The sequence below is a fragment of the Tasmannia lanceolata genome, unplaced genomic scaffold, assembly GCF_043159265.1.
Source record: "Tasmannia lanceolata isolate RefF3 unplaced genomic scaffold, GAP_Taslan_0.1 ptg000020l, whole genome shotgun sequence".
Lineage (NCBI taxonomy): Eukaryota > Viridiplantae > Streptophyta > Magnoliopsida > Canellales > Winteraceae > Tasmannia > Tasmannia lanceolata.
The window spans coordinates 26938300-26955059 of NW_027518697.1; the positions used below are offsets into that span (position 1 = coordinate 26938300).

General features: G+C 42.5%; 1 pseudogene across 1 annotated transcript in view; it reads left to right on the plus strand.

Moving 5' to 3' along the window:
- The first annotated feature begins 1451 nt into the window (after nucleotides 1-1451).
- The window catches only part of LOC143854203 (putative CoA ligase CCL7), a 54934-nt pseudogene continuing 39625 nt past the window's right edge, over nucleotides 1452-16760 (plus strand). The window contains exons 1-2 of the transcript XR_013237457.1: nucleotides 1452-2330; nucleotides 2990-3404. The product of XR_013237457.1 is annotated as a putative CoA ligase CCL7 (transcript). The remainder of the gene's footprint in view (nucleotides 2331-2989; nucleotides 3405-16760) is intronic.

The window sequence follows — 16760 nt, forward strand, 5'->3', positions numbered from 1 at the left end:
GCGACTGGAACACCGGAAGATAAACAACCCTCTAGTTTGATTTATGGATTAGAACAACTGAAATTAATTCAAAGTTAAAGCAATGTAGGATAAGAAGATTACTCCGAAAATAGTTTGTGTGAAAATAGTTTATGTGAATGAGGAAAGTGTTTCTAGTCCGGCCGACTAGAGATCATTCTCTAGTCCGCCACCCAAAAACACATGGGTCCCACATATTTGGGTGATGCAAAGCATTCATTTGATGGGCCCTGACATAGAGACGGTGTCCACAAGAAATTAGCTTCATAGGAGCATCCCAACCCTATGATTTGTGGAGCTTAAAATGGACGGCTATAAACCGCCACAAATCTGTCCATTTTTTAACTCCACAAATCGAAGGGTTAAGAAGATCCTATGAAGCTGAATTTTTGTGGACATCCTATCTATGATGAGGCCTATCAAATGAATGTTTTAGATCACCCAAATAAGTGGGACCCATGTGTTTTTGGGTGGCGGACTAGAGAATGATCTCTAGTCGGCCGGACTAGAGAATGATCTCTAGTCGGCCGGACTAGAAACACTTTTCTCGAATGAGAATATGTTACCTCCTCAAATTTACCCTCACTAACCTTGCGAAATAAAGATATGTGAGAAGGTAATTATCTAATCACGTTCACTTAATTATAATAAGAACACAAAATAAAAATAACAATGATATTTGCACCTCTTTCCATCATTTCCCAATTTATGTTTGTTTTTGCCAAAAATAATGTTACTTGGAGGAAAAGAACAATTGGATGCTACCTGTTTGAAAAAAAAAAGCGGGAACCTTCATTACGACACGTGCATAAGAAGACGATGAAGAATGAAGTCTTCTTTTTCTCCTTCTCTCAGCTTCAAAGAAGAGGAAGAAGAAGAGCGGGAAGAAGATGAAAAATAAGAATAAAAAAGAAGAGGAATAAGAGAAAAAGGAACAAAAAGAGGAAGAAGAGAGGATGAAGAAAGAAGGGAAAAAAAACTAGTGGCTTAAAAAATGTAAAAGAAGACAAAGAAGGAAAAAAAAAAGAATTGACGCTTGAAAAATAGAAGGCGTCAGAAAAAATAGAAGGCGTATAAAAAAAATAGAAAAGAAAAGGAAGAAGGGAAAAAAGAAGAGTCGACCTTGAAAAAAATGTCAGACCCAGAAAAAAATGAAAAGAAGAGAAAGAAAGAAAAAAAAAGAATCAATTCTGAAAAAATATAAGGAGGAAAAAAAATGAAAGATCCCCAAAACAATGAAAAAGCTTTTGGTCTCCTTGTAAATGTTAACAAACCGCTCACAAATGACCCACTTATTTAGGGGAAATGATTTCTATGCTCAATTGTTTTGATAAACACGTGCTCTACTTGTTTGTCGTGTAGTGTATAAAGGGTTTTAACTTTTAAGAGCTTTAAATACTCCACGTGGAGCGCCTGTTATCAAAACAAGGAGCGCAGAAATCATTTCCCCTTATTTAATTTGTTTGTTTTTTCTCCCAACACATCCGAAAAGCTGCTTATCTCTCGGAATCGGAAATTTAGAAAGACGACACACATCCCCTCTGCATTCCTTGTCAAACCCCCCAAAATCTCGCCGGAATTCGACCAGAAAATATCATCAAAACACCTCGAGAATCTCAAACACCTAAATCCGTGTGCACAAATTCAAATCGATTTTACTGTAAGAGCAAGATATCACCCCATTGTTCTCTCTCTAACCCTAAAATGGAGAAATCTGGTTACTGTACGGACGGTATCTACAGGTCTCTCCGCCCTCCTCTCCTTCTCCCCAAAGACCCAAACACTTCCATGGTCTCATTCCTATTCCGGAACTCATCTTCCTATTCTTACCGTCTAGCCCTTGCCGATTCCGATTCCGGCGAGTCCCTGACCTTCCTCCAATTCAAATCCATGCTCATCAAGGTTTCACATGGTCTACGCAAAATAGGCGTAAAACAAGGTGATGTTGTTCTACTTTTCACTCCGAATTCAATTCAATTCCCACTCTGTTTTTTTCGGAATCGTGGCTCTCGGAGCGATTGCCACGACTGTAAATCCTCTATATACAATCAATGAGCTTTCTAAGCAGGTGAAAGACTCTGGTTCTAAGCTTGTGATCACTGTTCCTCAGTTGTGGGACAAGGTCAAGGAATTAGGCCTGCCCGCTGTAATAATTGGATAAAAAAACCCTAAAAACGACCCATCTCTTTTTGACTCTGATTATGCTAGAATCGCCTACTTTTCCGACCTGATCGAAATGGCGGGGCCAGTATCGGAATTCCCTCGGCTGTTGATCAAACAAACGGACACGGCGGCGCTCTTGTACTCCTCCGGTACTGTAAAGCTTGAGCTGTTAGAGTTGGTGTTATTTAATCTTTTATACTTCAACACTCCCTCTCACGCTTGGCCCCTCTTTTTTGGGTGGGCGTACACGTGGCAGATGCGAATCCTCTTTTTGCGTTAGCCATACACAAGGAGATGGTGGTTTTTGAACCAAGGACCTGTCGTGAGGCAATAACTCTAATACCATGTTTAACAACCAATTACTCCAAAAGCTTAAGCTGTTAGAGTTGGTGTTATTTAACCATTGGGATTTGCTAAGCTCCATCGCAAAAGGCTTTTCTCGGCTGGTCTGTCGCAAGTCAGACCAGCCACCTCATGAATGGAGACAAAAGCTGTTGTCTCCATTCACGAGGTGGCTGGTCTAAAGTGCGACAGACTAGCCGCGAAAAGCCTTTTGCGATGGACGCTAGCTATTCCCTTAATCATTTATACTTTAACACTCCCCCTCACGCATGGCCCCTCTTTTTTGGGTTGGCCTACACGTGGCACATGTGACCCCTTTTTTGGGTTAGCTGTACACAAGGAGTTGTTGGGTTTTGAACCCAGGACCTGTTGTGAGGCAATAGCTTTGATACATGTGAAATAACCAATTACTCCAAAAGCTTAAGCTATTAGAGTTGGTATTATTTAATCATTTATACTTTAACAGGTACGACGGGCACTAGCAAGGGTGTCACCTGACGCACCGGAATTTCATTGCTACAGCGCTCATGGCTTCTTCAGATCAGGATTCCAATGGAGAGTTGCTTAATACATTCCTTTGTTTCCTTCCTATGTTTCACATATTTGGGCTCTCAATCACTACTTATGCACAACTTCAGAGGGGCAACTCTGTTATAGTGATGGGAAGGTTTGATATTGATGGGGTTTTGAGTTCGATCGAGAAATATAAAGTGACCCATTTGTTTGTGGTTCCACCGGTCATGATTGCCCTCGCGAAGCAGAGTTTGTTGAAGAAGTATGATTTGTCCTCGTTGAAGTGGCTTGGTTCTGGCGCAGCGCCTTTGGGGAAGGATGTAATGGAGGAGTGTGCAAAGAACTTCCCTCAGGCCATAGTAATGCAGGTATTTCAGTTTGGAATGAATGAGTAATTGAAACAAATGGTTTATAATTTTTTGTGGGCTTGTTCAGATAGGTTGTAAATTGAATGTTCAATCTCTTAGTTTATTTTGACAAAAATTGAAAATTTAGGTTTGCAAGAGTGGCAAGCTGAGAGATTATTGGGGTCCTAGGTGAAATTCCAATTTGTGGGAGGCTACATTGGAAAAAAGTCGTTGCTAACTTGGACTTATTTCGATTATTTTTTTTAAGCAACTGGAGAAAGGATGGCAAAAATTATCTTGATCTTGGGTAGCATTCCATCAAGTGTCATAATCTTAAGGCAGGTGATTAAGCCTTTGGGATGGGTTTAGGTTAGTACTTAGTGAGGAAAGGCCTAGATGCGATATGATCAAGATGGATAATTTTCATATAAGCTAGGTTCTACGGATTGTTTCTTGATCTTGATAAATCAACCAAATGACTAGTTTTAGTCTTTTAGTGTAATTTAATATTTGGATGAAATTATGATTTGTGAGATGTTATCCGGGCATATCCTTAGGTCCTAGTATGAGAAAATGGATGTTAGATAGTTAGACATGACTCGAGTAATTTTGAGTTGGTTATCTGCCATTTGATTATTCAGTTTTAGTTTAAAGTAAAATGTTATTATAAGTATTACAAAAATTTACTCGATAAGTGGATGAGTGCGCCCTAAGGTGAATCGTATCTCTAAGCTATATGCTTGCATGAGATTGGAGATAATTCACTTCAATGTCTATTGTGTGAGTCCAGACAAGTTAAATGGAGTTGGGATATTATCGTGCTAGTCTGATAAAAGTTTGATACAGTGCTCTCGGTATTGGGAAAGTGAATCAGTCCCGAAGATCTCTCTCCTTAGGTTCTAGTATGAGAAATCGATGTTAGATTGTTAGACAGGACTCTAGTAATTTTGAGTTGGTTTAGTGCCATTTGATTATTCAATTTTAGTTGATAGTAACACATTCAAGTCTTATGAGAATAGTGGCAATGATGTAAGTACATGGAATGTTTTTTTTTGAAAATGTAAGTGCATGGAATGTTATTTCACTTTGTTAATTAATGGGATAGCTGTATTTATATGGGGTATTCTTGGATTATTAATAATTCTATTTTTCATTTGGTAGGTTATTCTAATTTAGTTAGAATAAGAAAAACTGCCTTCCAGTTCCAACTAATCAAGGTGGGGGAACCTATATGGAGTTTATAAAAACCTTCCAAAGCGTCTCTTCTTACTATAGATTCATGCAAAACCCTAAGAATCCCTTTCTCCTTTTTCCTAACCTTCCATCTAAATATTTGTCAATGATCTCGACCCTCAATTGTCATTCGGTTAGAGATTTAACACATTGTAAAGCTATAAATACCCAAGAGTACACATCCCCTTTGATGTGCCGAGCCTTTCCACTCCATTGGACTTTTGGTCTCCATTATGATGATCTCAATGTAATTATGCGTATGGTTGAAGATCCTAGCAAAAAAAAAAAGAAAAAGAAATATGCTTATGTTTGCTAATAAATTTATGTTGAAAATTAAAATGTTTTTTCTCAAATGTATGTAAATGCCTAAGGGCATAGTGGCCTTTTTGTAATGGTCTCTCTCTTGATAAATACATTAGTGAGGGGAGCTTTCTCCAAATCACTTTCTTCTTCTCCATTCTTTCTCTCTAACATGGTATCAGGGCCCTAGGGTTTTGATCCCCTAGGGACCACCATCGACACCCCACCACCATCACTTTTCTCTCGGTTCTCAACCTCTCCACACCTTCCCTCGTCTCTTCTCACCCCACCCTCTCGGCCCCACCTCTCCACTCTCTCGGTCCCTCTCTCCCATTCCTTCCCACCCTCTCAACCCCTCTCTCCCACCCCCATCTCGCTGTAAGCCCCCCCCCCCCCCCCCCCATCCCATCAGATCTCTCTCTCTCTCTCTCTCTCTATATATATATATATATATATATATATATATATATATCACCCTCCGTTTAAAATCCTAATCTTCATTTCTTCCATCATGTCTTAAATCTCTTTACCCTTCCTTCTCTTCATTCCGCAGCTCCGACTCCTTGTGGTTCTCTTATACTTTATGTCTTTGAGGCCATATCATGCCTCCGTCTTCTATTGTTTACTCTTGGAGCCGCGATCTCTTCTCTTGATACCTCTTATATCCCCTTGTCGTTATTGGGCCTCTTAGTTTCGATTTCTACACAAGGATTCCCTCATCATTGAGGATCCCTCTCTCGGGCAGCCTTCTCTTCCTCTTGTCCCTCCGCCTCACCCATCCTCTTCTTCATATAACCCCTCTTCTTCGGTGGATGGTTCATTCCCACCCATGACCACAGTCGAGCTCGATGGGTCCAATTACTTGAATTGGAAAGTGGCTCTGGGGACTTACCTCATTTATAGGGGGGTGGTCTCTCTTATCTGTCGTGATCCTCCTGCTACCACTGATCCCACGTATGAGAAGTGGGAACAAGATGATGCTCTTATTCGTACCCTCTTCTGGCAGAGTATGATCACTTAGATTGCAGGTACCATGATACACCTTCCGACTTCTCGATAGATTTGGGATCATACTTGGGTCCTTTATTCCGGAGTGGGCAACCTTGCCCGCATATGTGCCACCTATTCATAGTGGATGCATCTTCGGCGTGGTGACTTTCCTCTCTCTACCTATTATAGTCAGTTTGTTTTCCATTGCCAACAACTGGATGTTCTTATGCCCCTTATGAGTGATCTGACTACGGCCGCCCAGCAGCGGGATCAGCTTCGTGTCGTTCACTTCCTTGAGACCTTGGGCCCTGAGTTCCTGCCTCTTTGCCAGCAGATCTTTAGATCCGGCACTATGCCTTCCCTTCATGAGGTTTGTTTGTGTGCCCAGCAGTGCCTTTTTAGTGATTCTTTGCCGTCTCCCTCTGTTAATAGCACTACGACAACGACATATGGAGTGGGTGATCGTGCTACCCGTGGTGGTGGCACCTTTGGTTGTGGTCGTGGACGTGATTCTGGCCGTGGTGCTGGCCGTGATCTTCATGCTGGTCGTGGTGGCCGCCCTCGTCCCTATTTCTCTCACTGTCGACGAGAGGGACATTTTCTTGAGACATGCTATGCTCTGCACCCTAAGCATCGCCCTTCCACTGAGCCTCAATTTGGCCGCTTCGCATACCTTTCAACACCGGAGGCTTCAGAGTACTTGGCCACTTCATCTCAGACCGGCCCCGCCCCTACTGCTGATGGGGTCCTTCTCTCTCGTGCCTACTATGATGAGTTCCAGCGCCTCAGGTTGGCCAGCCACCCCCGAGTTCCGGTTTCGCCTAGCCAGGTAGCTCCCTTGCATCTCTTCTTACTAGCTCCTGCTCTTGAATCATTGATTCCGGAGCCTCCAATCATATAACATGTACTTCCTCACTTTCGTTTCGTTTTCTTTATTCTAAGTCTGTTACGCTTGCTGATGGGAGCTCTACTCCATTATCTGGTATTAGGAACATCTCCACTCGCCCGGCCTCACATTGTCCTCCGTTTTATGTGTCTCCAAGTCGCCTTTTAGCTTGCTTTCAGTCAGTCAGCTTACTAAATATCGTAACTGCTCTATCTCATTTTATCCCTCTTATTGTTTGTTTCAGGATCTTTCAACTGGGCGTATGATTGGCTTGGGCCGTGAAGTGGATGGGCTTTATCGTCTGCACTGTGGCTCTTCCCGTGCCATTTTGCACAACTCCATTTACGCCTATCAGTAGCACTGTCGCCTTGGTCATCCTTGCCTTGCGCGTTTATGGCGGACCTCTATTGTTTCTTCTCCTGTTCAGTCTTTTCAGTGCAAGGCATGCAAACTTGGGAAACACCATCATTTGTCCTTTCCTCATAGGCCTGTTAGTTGCGCCTCACGCCCTTTTGATTTAGTGCACTAAGATGTATGGGGTCCCACGCGGATTACCTTTATTTTTGGACATCGATATTTTGTTGTCTTTATTGATGATTATTTTTGCATGACTTGGCCTTATTTAATTAAAGATCGTTCGGAAGTTTTCTCTGTGTTTCGTATTTTTCATGCAGAAGTTACTAATCAATTTAATTGTACCCTCAAATGTCTGCGCACTGATAATGCAAGAGAGTATTTCTCCAAATCCAATGGTTTTGACGACTTTCTTTCTACTCACGATTTTCTTCATAAATCTTCCTGTGCTCACACATCTCAGCAAAATTGTGTAGCTGAACAGAAGATAAGATCCTTACTGGATGGCACCCGCACTCTTCTTATACAAGTGCCAAAGAGTTATTGGGGTGATGCAGTCCTTACTGCAAATTACCTTGCCAATTGGCTTCCTTCCTCGGTCCTTGGAGGTTCCTCTCCTTTTGGTCTGTTATGTCCTCATCATGACCCTTTCCCTTACTTCTCAGATATTTGGTTGCGTGTGCTTTGTCTACAACCTTGGTCCTGGTCTTGATAAGTTGGATCCTCGATCTGAACGACGTATCTTCCTTGGTTACTCACGAACCCAGAAAGGTTATCGTTGTTACAACCCTCGCTTGGGTCGGTCCTTCGTCTCGGCTGACGTCACCTTTTTTGAGACCGAGTCTTACTTTCTCACTCCTCAGGATGATCCCCCTTGGTTCCGATCTTCCTCTCCCTATTCCCGTTCTCCCTGACCCTGTCGTCACTCCCTCTCCATCTCCTCCCTTCTGAATTCTTGAGATTGTTCCTGTTTGCGAGACCTTGTGTTCCTTACCGGTACCTGCAGATCCGCCTCCAACGACTAAGAAGACCTATCAACGCTGACTGAAATCTGCCCCTTAACCCTCTCTGTCCGCGCCATCACCTGCTCAGCAGGAGATCTTGCTTGCCATTTCAGAGGTACCTGTCGACTCTCCTATTACCCCTCGTACACGTTCTCATAGTACTGCTCATAATATTTCTTCTGTTCTTTCATATGATTCTCTCACCCCTGTTTTTCTCATAGTTTTGTGCCTGCCTACCCTCTGTTTCTTTGCCACAGTCATTGCAAGCGGCTCTTGATCACCTAGGGTAGCGGACGGTTATGGATCTTGAGATGGAGGCCATTCAGGCCAATCAGACCTGGGATTTAGTCCCTCTTCCTCCTGGTACTCGTCCTGTTGGCTGTCGTTGGGTTTATACAGTCAAACACTTACCTAATGGGACTGTTGAGCGCCTTAAGTCGAGTTTGGTTGCCAAAGGCTATACTCAAACTTTTGGCGTGGATTATGGTGAGACGTTTTCTCCGGTTGCCAAAATTCCATCTGTTTGCGTTCTCTCTTGCTGTCAGACATGGGTGGCCCTGTGGGAGCCGATTTTTTCCTGCGCGTGGGCGGCAGGGGATCACCACATCGGGTTCTTTGGGAGTGTTAGTTTGATCTGCGTTTCTTGCGGACTCGGGATTGAACTTCGCAAGAAAGAAAAACTCAGAGTCGCCACCTAGGTTAGGGCCTAGGACCCGTGCTTGTTCTTCCAAGGAAATGAGTAATGATACTGGAATTTCATTGGAAGAACAGTAACCAAACGAGTTCTTTTGCTCTGGGCCTAGAACCTTATATTTTGCTCTGTTTGCTTAAGGCATGGTCCTTACAGATATCTGGTTAAGGGTTATGGTTACAATCGGGGAAGGTGTTAGGCACCCCTTTTGCCCGGACGAATTCAGTCTCTTAACTTAGATTGGCATTTGTTGAAGAATTTAAAACAGGATAACTTATCTTTTTATCCTTTATTTAAGTTATGCTTAATTCCAAGATGTAAATAAAGGTGAATTTACAAAAAGACCGAAAATAAGCGCTAGTTATCCTGATCGATGTCGTAAGTTGTATACGGATCTCTGAAGATCTCTCAACTAACTCACGATCAGGTTAACTTAAAACTAACGTAAAAAGACAGTGCAGAAAGAAAAGTAGAGGGATTTATATCATAAGTTCTGAGGGTTACTGCAAACCGGATATCTTATGATGTCACCACCTCGTACTTTACTTTGTAAAGAAAAGTGCAGAAAGTAAAAGAAAGGTAGAGGAATTTATATCATAAGTTCTGAGGGTTACATCAAACCGAAGATCTTATGATGTCACCACCTCGTACCTTACTTTGTAAAGGAAATTGCAGAAAGTAAAAGAAAGGTAGAGGGATTTATATCATAAGCTCTGAGGGTTACTACAAACCGGTGATCTTATGATGTCACCAACTCGTACCTTACTTTGTAAAAAATTACATAAAACTGTTAAATAAATGGAATTTTACCAAAAGCTGATGGGAAATAGGCAGGGTGACTGCACTATTCTGAAAAGAGAGGGTTCCGAGGCTGCGAAGATTTCGGCAGCATAACGGCACTGTGTTGACGAAGAGACTTCGGGTTTGCCGAGATTTCGGCAGAACAACGACGCTATTTAGATAATAGGGCCTTGGGTTCTTTGAAAATTCGGCAGCGCAACGGCACTGTGTTGGCAAAGGGGCTTCGGATTTGCCGAGATTTAGGCAGAACAATTGCGCTATTATTTAAAAAATAGCTCGTGTTTCTGCGAAATTCGGTAGAACAACGACGCTAGTTAAAAGATGTTACTCCGAACCTTCAGAATTTCGGCAGAATGCCGACACCCGGTGTGAGCAGCCTAGAGTTTCTCTACTTTCTCTCTTCTAAAAGCAAATAAACTAGGGTTTTTTGGAATTCAAAAGGGGATTTGGGCTGGAGATACACTGAAGTTGGGTGTATATACACCAAAAGAGGGAAGAGAGAGAGAGAGGTGAAGAGTTTTATTTACTCTTACCCCCCATATTTATAGGTTTGTGGGGGGGGGGTAAATTGGTCATTTCGACCAAATTTCGTCAAGTGGCGAAATTGTGATGTCATCTGGATGATATCACTTTTCGAAAGGCGCAATGTTTCGTCTTTTCTGTCTCGGAAAATGTGAGTTTTTGTCTTTTAGCGGTGAGTTTCGAATGTTTGTAACTCCTCCGATTGAATTCCGATTCACACGCGTTCAGATTCGTTGGATTCCTCGTTCTGGGGGTTTTCCAATGAACCTAATATCGCTTGCTTTCGGGAAACGAAGGGTCCTTTGGGTAGAAACGAAAGTTTCTGATTCAAAGTTAACTTACCGATTGAAATGCCGTGTGACCATGGGCTTACCGGCTTATGTCGTAAAAGGCGGGTGCTGTGTAAAACAGTCTTTTCGGTTGTCGAAAAAGGTGGGTGCTGTGTAAAACAGGCTTTCTGGTTGCATTTATGAGATAACACGGTTTTTTGGAAATCGTTTCCTTTTGCAAATACCCTAAAGAGAGATTGAGAGAAACTGAACTGGTTCTCTGGGACTTGTCTTAAGGTTCTTCCTCGCGACACCTATCATTAATACCGCCTTGACAAAATTAGGTGTCTACAGATGCCCCTCTTTGGTAGAGGGTGCAAGGTACCTGAATGCCACAGTAAGGAGACAATAGAATTTTGTTACTGGAGACTAATGATAGGCTTGCAAGACTCACATCGGATCCTAAGGCATACATCCTTTACCTAGGAATCTTGCTGGTCATCGAGTGGAAACCTCTCGCCTACAGTTTTTGGGGTTTTGAAAATACGACCGTTAGAACGAGCCTTGGGTGGACGTCCTTACTAACAGTCGGGAGGGTCATCAGAAGTCAGGTTTGGGGCCTGACTTGGGGAGGGACCTCGGGGGATGTCGTTTTGACATCCAGTGCTGTCACCGGTAGCAGAAATGCCGAAATGGCACCTGGTGATTAGTACAATAGAGCAGATGCATGATCGTCATTTGCTCTTTAGATTTGAATAGGTTGATTTGATTGTCTGTAGTACTGAGTACAAAAGGATTTACTCGGGTTTCGAGTGGTTACGTTTGAACATTGACTTGATTGCGAATGAACCAAAACGTTGGGAATTGGCCTGGCGAGCGAGCGAGTCATGGCCAATGGATTCGACCAGGGGAGCGAGTGAGCCTTGGTCGATTAGGGATTGGCTTGGCGTGCGAGGGTGCCTAGAGCCAATGGAATTGACTAGGTAAGTGAGCGAGCCTATGTTGATCAGGGATTGGCTTGGCGCGAGAGTGTGCCTAGAGCCAATGGATTTGACTAGGTAAGCGAGTGAGCCTATGTCGATGAGGGATTGGCTTGCCACGCGAGTGTGCCTAGAGCCAATGGATTTTGACTAGGTAAGCTTGTGAGCCTATGTCGATCAGGGATTGGCTTGGTGCGCGAGTGTGCCTAGAGCCAATGGATTTGACTAGGTAAGCGAGTGAGCATATGTCGATCAGGGGAGCAAGCGAAGGAGCCAGGGCCAATGGAATCGACCAGGTAATCGAGTGAGCCTGGATTGATCAAGGATTGGCTTGGTGTGCGAGTGTGCCTAGAGCCAATGGAATCGACTAGGCAAGCGAGTGAGCCTATGTCGATAGGGGATTGGCCTCGCGAGTGAAGGAGCCAGGGCCAATGGAATCGACCAGGTAAGCGAGTGAGCCTTGGTCGATCAGGGATTGGCCTGGCGAGCGAATGAGCCAGAGCGAAAGGATTCGACCAGGCGAGCGAGTGAGCCTGGGTTGATTAGGGATTGGCCTGGCGAGCGAATGAGCCAGGGTGAAAGGATTCGACCAGGCGAGCGAGTGAGCCTGAGTCGATTAGGGATTGGCCTGGCGAGCGAATGAGCCAGGGCCAAAGGATTCGACCAGGCCAGTGAGTGAGTCTGGGTCGATCAGGGATTGGCCTAGCGAGCGAATGAGCCAGGGACAATCTAGGCTCCAAAGGATTCGACCAGGCGAGTGAGCCTGGGTCGATCAGGGATTGGCCTAGCGAGCGAATGAGCCAGGGACAATCTAGACTGACAAGATTGAATTTAATAAGTATCTTGGATGATGAGTTTAATAGATTCCTTCGGGGATTGATTGTCTTTTATTTCGACTTTGTTTGTGTTTGTTGTTTTGAAATAAAATGCATTTTTGTATTAAATAGACACCCGTTCTAGGTGGATATTTATACAAATATGCCCATAGTTTAATTCTTTTGAACAACTTGATTTGAGCATTTTGCATTGTTAGTGACAACTAACAATGCAAAATGCCCCTAGTATGGTTTCGTTAATGATTTGATCATACATTTTGTACTATTAGTCATACTTCTATGGCTGATAATACAAAGTGCCCCGTGTATATATTCCCATAGCTATGTTGCATGGATTCAGATTCGTGTGTCGGGATCCGACACGGATTCGAGGTGTCAGATTCGTCAAACCCCAAAAATTAGGATTCAGATTCGCTAATTTCTAATAAATAAAATTTAAAAATTAAAAATAATAAATTTACATCTATATAGATATATGTATTTATATAAATTCATGAAAATTTTGAGAGTGGAGGGTTGAGGCGTTAAAGTTTTTATTATGAGAGTCGAAGGAGGAGGAAGGGGGTCGAGGCGCTAGGGTTTTTATTAAAAGAGTGGCTTGTGCTTTCCCATAAAAAAAAGTTCAGAAGAAAACACACTTAAAGGAAAAATATATAGGATTCACATTTTAAAAGAGACAAAAATGAGTCAGATTCGCCTGAAAAAAAAAGATTCGTTCGGGACACAGCTACCACAAGAATTCGGGTGTGTCCCACGCGAATCCAAGTCCGATTTGGGTGTGGAGACGTGTCGACACGGATTCAGCATAGGGTGGCAGAGAATCCGTGCAACAGAGTTCCATAGACACGAGAAAGTTAATACAAGGTAAGAAACAGGAGAGCAATTTTATTGCAACGACAAGAGGGTTCTTTCTGAGCACTCCTGATCATGAGGTTATATCTTTCTGAAAATTCTTCTTCTGTACGCGTAGTACTATGCTATATCCTGATTTCTTCTAATCGTGGAGTGATTCTGAAATACCTCGAACGTCCCAAACGTGGGAATGTTTTGGGGGAGAGGGTATTTTTGTCCTCGTATATTAAATTATAAAATAATTAAATAAAAATTAGAAATAGTTAGTTTCCTAATTAGAATGAGTTAGGGTTTCCAAAAGCCTTTAAAATTAGGACTCTTAAAAGGAAGAGTCTATAATAAACTCCTAAGGCTACAGATTTTGGAACTTTAAACCCTAAAGAGAAATTGTGTGGAGCTTTTGAGAGAGGAGAACGAAGAAAAGCTTGGAAATCCATCTCCTAAAGAGATATGTAAATATAATTTTGCTTTAGTTTACTCTTTAAAGAGATTCAAATCTCTTGAGAATAAAGATTATAGTATATTTATGGTGATTAAATCAAGCCTTGTGTTCTTCGATTGAAGAACCATTGATTAGGGTGGAGGAGAATTAGTTTTTTCTCGAAGATCTTCGCTTTCTTTCGTGTTAGATGCCTTAACCAATTAAAGAGATTAATAAATAACTTGTTAAGGTATTTAACATGTTTAAAGGAATAAGAAAGAAGGGTTTTCGGGTTGAAAATCCAGAAGAAAACTTATGTTCTCGCGGGTTTAAGAAACACCAAAATCGCAAGGTTCGGACGCTCGAAGGGCAAGGGTCGGGCGCCCGAATACGAATACCCGAGAGGAGAAAAATCTCAGAGGCGCTCGAGGGGGTGGCTCGGACGCTCGAAGGGGGGTCCACGGACGCCCGGTTCGGACCAGGAAGGGTTGATTTTTTTGAAGATTTTTCCAACAAGTTTTGAGGGCACAGATCTGACCCGGAGGATATAAATATTGATCCAAAATGTTAATTGGTGATTGATATGGACTGTAGGTGATACTATGCACTGATTTAAAGATCTTGTTCGTGGGAAACGATTCACACGAGTACCACAGGTGAGTAGACTTGTTCTACCACACTTATTCTAATATTGAATATGATTTCTTATGCAAGTGTGCATGTTCGTGATTGATATTGACTGTATTGGTGTACACGAGGGTCAATATTCATAGTGTGGTATTGACTTCTAGTTCGGATCTACCATATGCACGTATGTGCCAGTTAGACTTTTATTATCACAGTTTTGTATCAGGACAACATGCTGTTGTCTAAGTGAGGATGCAACAGTTAATGTCCGTTGAGACAAAGTGTTAGGCTTGGTTACTAGTGTATGAGACTTTTTCTAGACTGTCAAAGTAAAGTCATGGATCAAGCTGCAGTATCATCTTTCGCGGTATTTTCGAGGGTGAAATCCCGTACGAGATCGTTGGGATTCGGCTTCCTACAAGTTAGTAGGTAGGTTCCGTTAGCTACATAGTCTACCAGTACTAGTCTCACTACATTAGGTGTCAGGCACAGTTAAAAGATACAGTTATAGATACAATTATGCATGATTATGCTAGTATTACAGTTTTGCTAGCTAGATTGCTATGCCAGTTATACAGTTTTGCTAGCTAGATTGCTATGCCAGTTATAGAATTACATACATTGCCAATTACTCTGTTTTTATTAATTGGTATTATGTTATTAGTGTAGACATGTTTATTTCACTGGGGATTAGCTCATTCCACGCATTCTATGTTACAGGTGGAGAACAATAGATGTTTGATTTCGCAGGCTTGGGAGTGAGCAAGGGCGACAGTTTAGGATTTATTATTTTCAGTTATTCAGACAGTAGCTTTAGTTGGAATGAACAATTAGTTATTTGATTTGGTTTAAATTGATGTAGTCCGTTGGATAAAGATATTTAGTCTCCGCATTGATTACTCTGATAGATAATTAATTGGTTAATTTTAGTAGCTCTGTTTATTGCATGGTTGTAGTGTGAATGCCTTACATATTCGTGGTTGATGAATATGTGGCGCTGTTGTGTGTCTAGACCCGAAACTCGATTTGGGGCGTAACAGATTCGCTGTGTCTTTCATTCAGCGTATGACTTCCTTTGCTGGGTAATGGCTTCGCTGGGGAAAGGGTAATCTTTTCTCTGACTTTTTCTGCGAGGGAGGAAAGGAAGGAGACTCGATTCTTACTGAAACAAATGCTTTTGATTCATTTTAGGTAGGTCGAACCCTAGAAGATGAGTTTAAATGTATTTGTTCATGGGCAGTGTTCCCCGCCCCTGGCTTTTCGTTCATGGTCCAAAGACCCTTTAGATTGTTCAAAGTTTTAACGCATTTTGTTTTAGACCAAAGAGTGAAGGCCCGGCCTGTATTGAAAACACGCCTTGTCAACAACCAAGTCACCCTTGTTAATAACCAAGTCACATTTTGCAGGTTTTCGACTTGGCGAACCGTTTTGCCCGAAATTTTGCCAGAAACGTCCTTTCGGGTTTCCATTTTTGTGGGCATGATGACCCTAAATTTTGCCTAAGTCGCCTTTTCAGGTTTTCAACCTAGCAGGTCTTCAGATCTTCTTGTTCTGGACATTGGGAAGACTTACTGGAGATTCTTAGAAAAAGGTTTATTGGCTTTGCCAAAGGTGACCGAGCCTGAGATAATCAGGTTGCCTACGTACCCCAATGAAGGATTGGGATCAGGTCCTTGTAATTCAAGGCTTTCTGCTGAGGAGCTAATTGGGTAGTTTGGCTTTGCCAAATGGGAGCGAACCTAAGGTGATCAGGCTGCCTACGTACCCCAAAAAAGGGTTGGGATCAGGTTTGCGTAGTTCGAGGCTTTTCTTGGGGAAAATGATCGAAAGGGGGTAACCTGAAAGGTTTTGTTGGCCTCGCCAAAAGGTGACCGAACCTGAGTTTGTTAGGCTGCTTACGTACCCCAAAGAGGTTGGGATCAGGTCCGCATAGTTCGGGGCTTGAAGGTATCTTCAAAGGGTTTTTGAATTTTGTAGGTGAGTCATTTTAGGCTCTGATCGGGACATGGAGGCCTTCGATATTTGTTCGAGGTTGGTAGGTTCTGACATTCTATTTCCATTTTGGTCAAGAAGTCAGACAGCTTTTCCAGACAGGATTTCATCAACGATGTAGAGGCCAGACCAGTTTGGTCTAAACTTTCCCCTAGGATCGAAGACAGGGATTCAGAATTCTCTAAACACCATATCCCTATCTCTGTAAGTTCTCGGTTTAGCTCTGTATCTTCAGTAGGTGCATCGGTTAACTATTTTTTTGACAAATTTGCCTTTGACAGATTGCTGAGTAATGTCCACGACGTCGAATTCTGACGAATGATCGTCAGGCGACTGCTGGTGATAACATCGAGGAAGATGATAAAAACCCTTGATTTTTTTCGAAGCTTCTTGACATTCAGGGTTCCACTGTTTGGATAGTTATCCTTTGGACAGGTTTCGTTCAGGTCTCTTGAAGTTGAGACAACATTGAACCTTTCTATCCTTCTTGGGTACTGGAATGATGTTTGCTAACCATTGATCTTTTGAAGTTGAGACAACATTGGACCTTTCTATCCTTCTTGGGTACTGGAATGATGTTTGCTAACCATTCGGGATACCTGACAACTTCTAAAAAAGA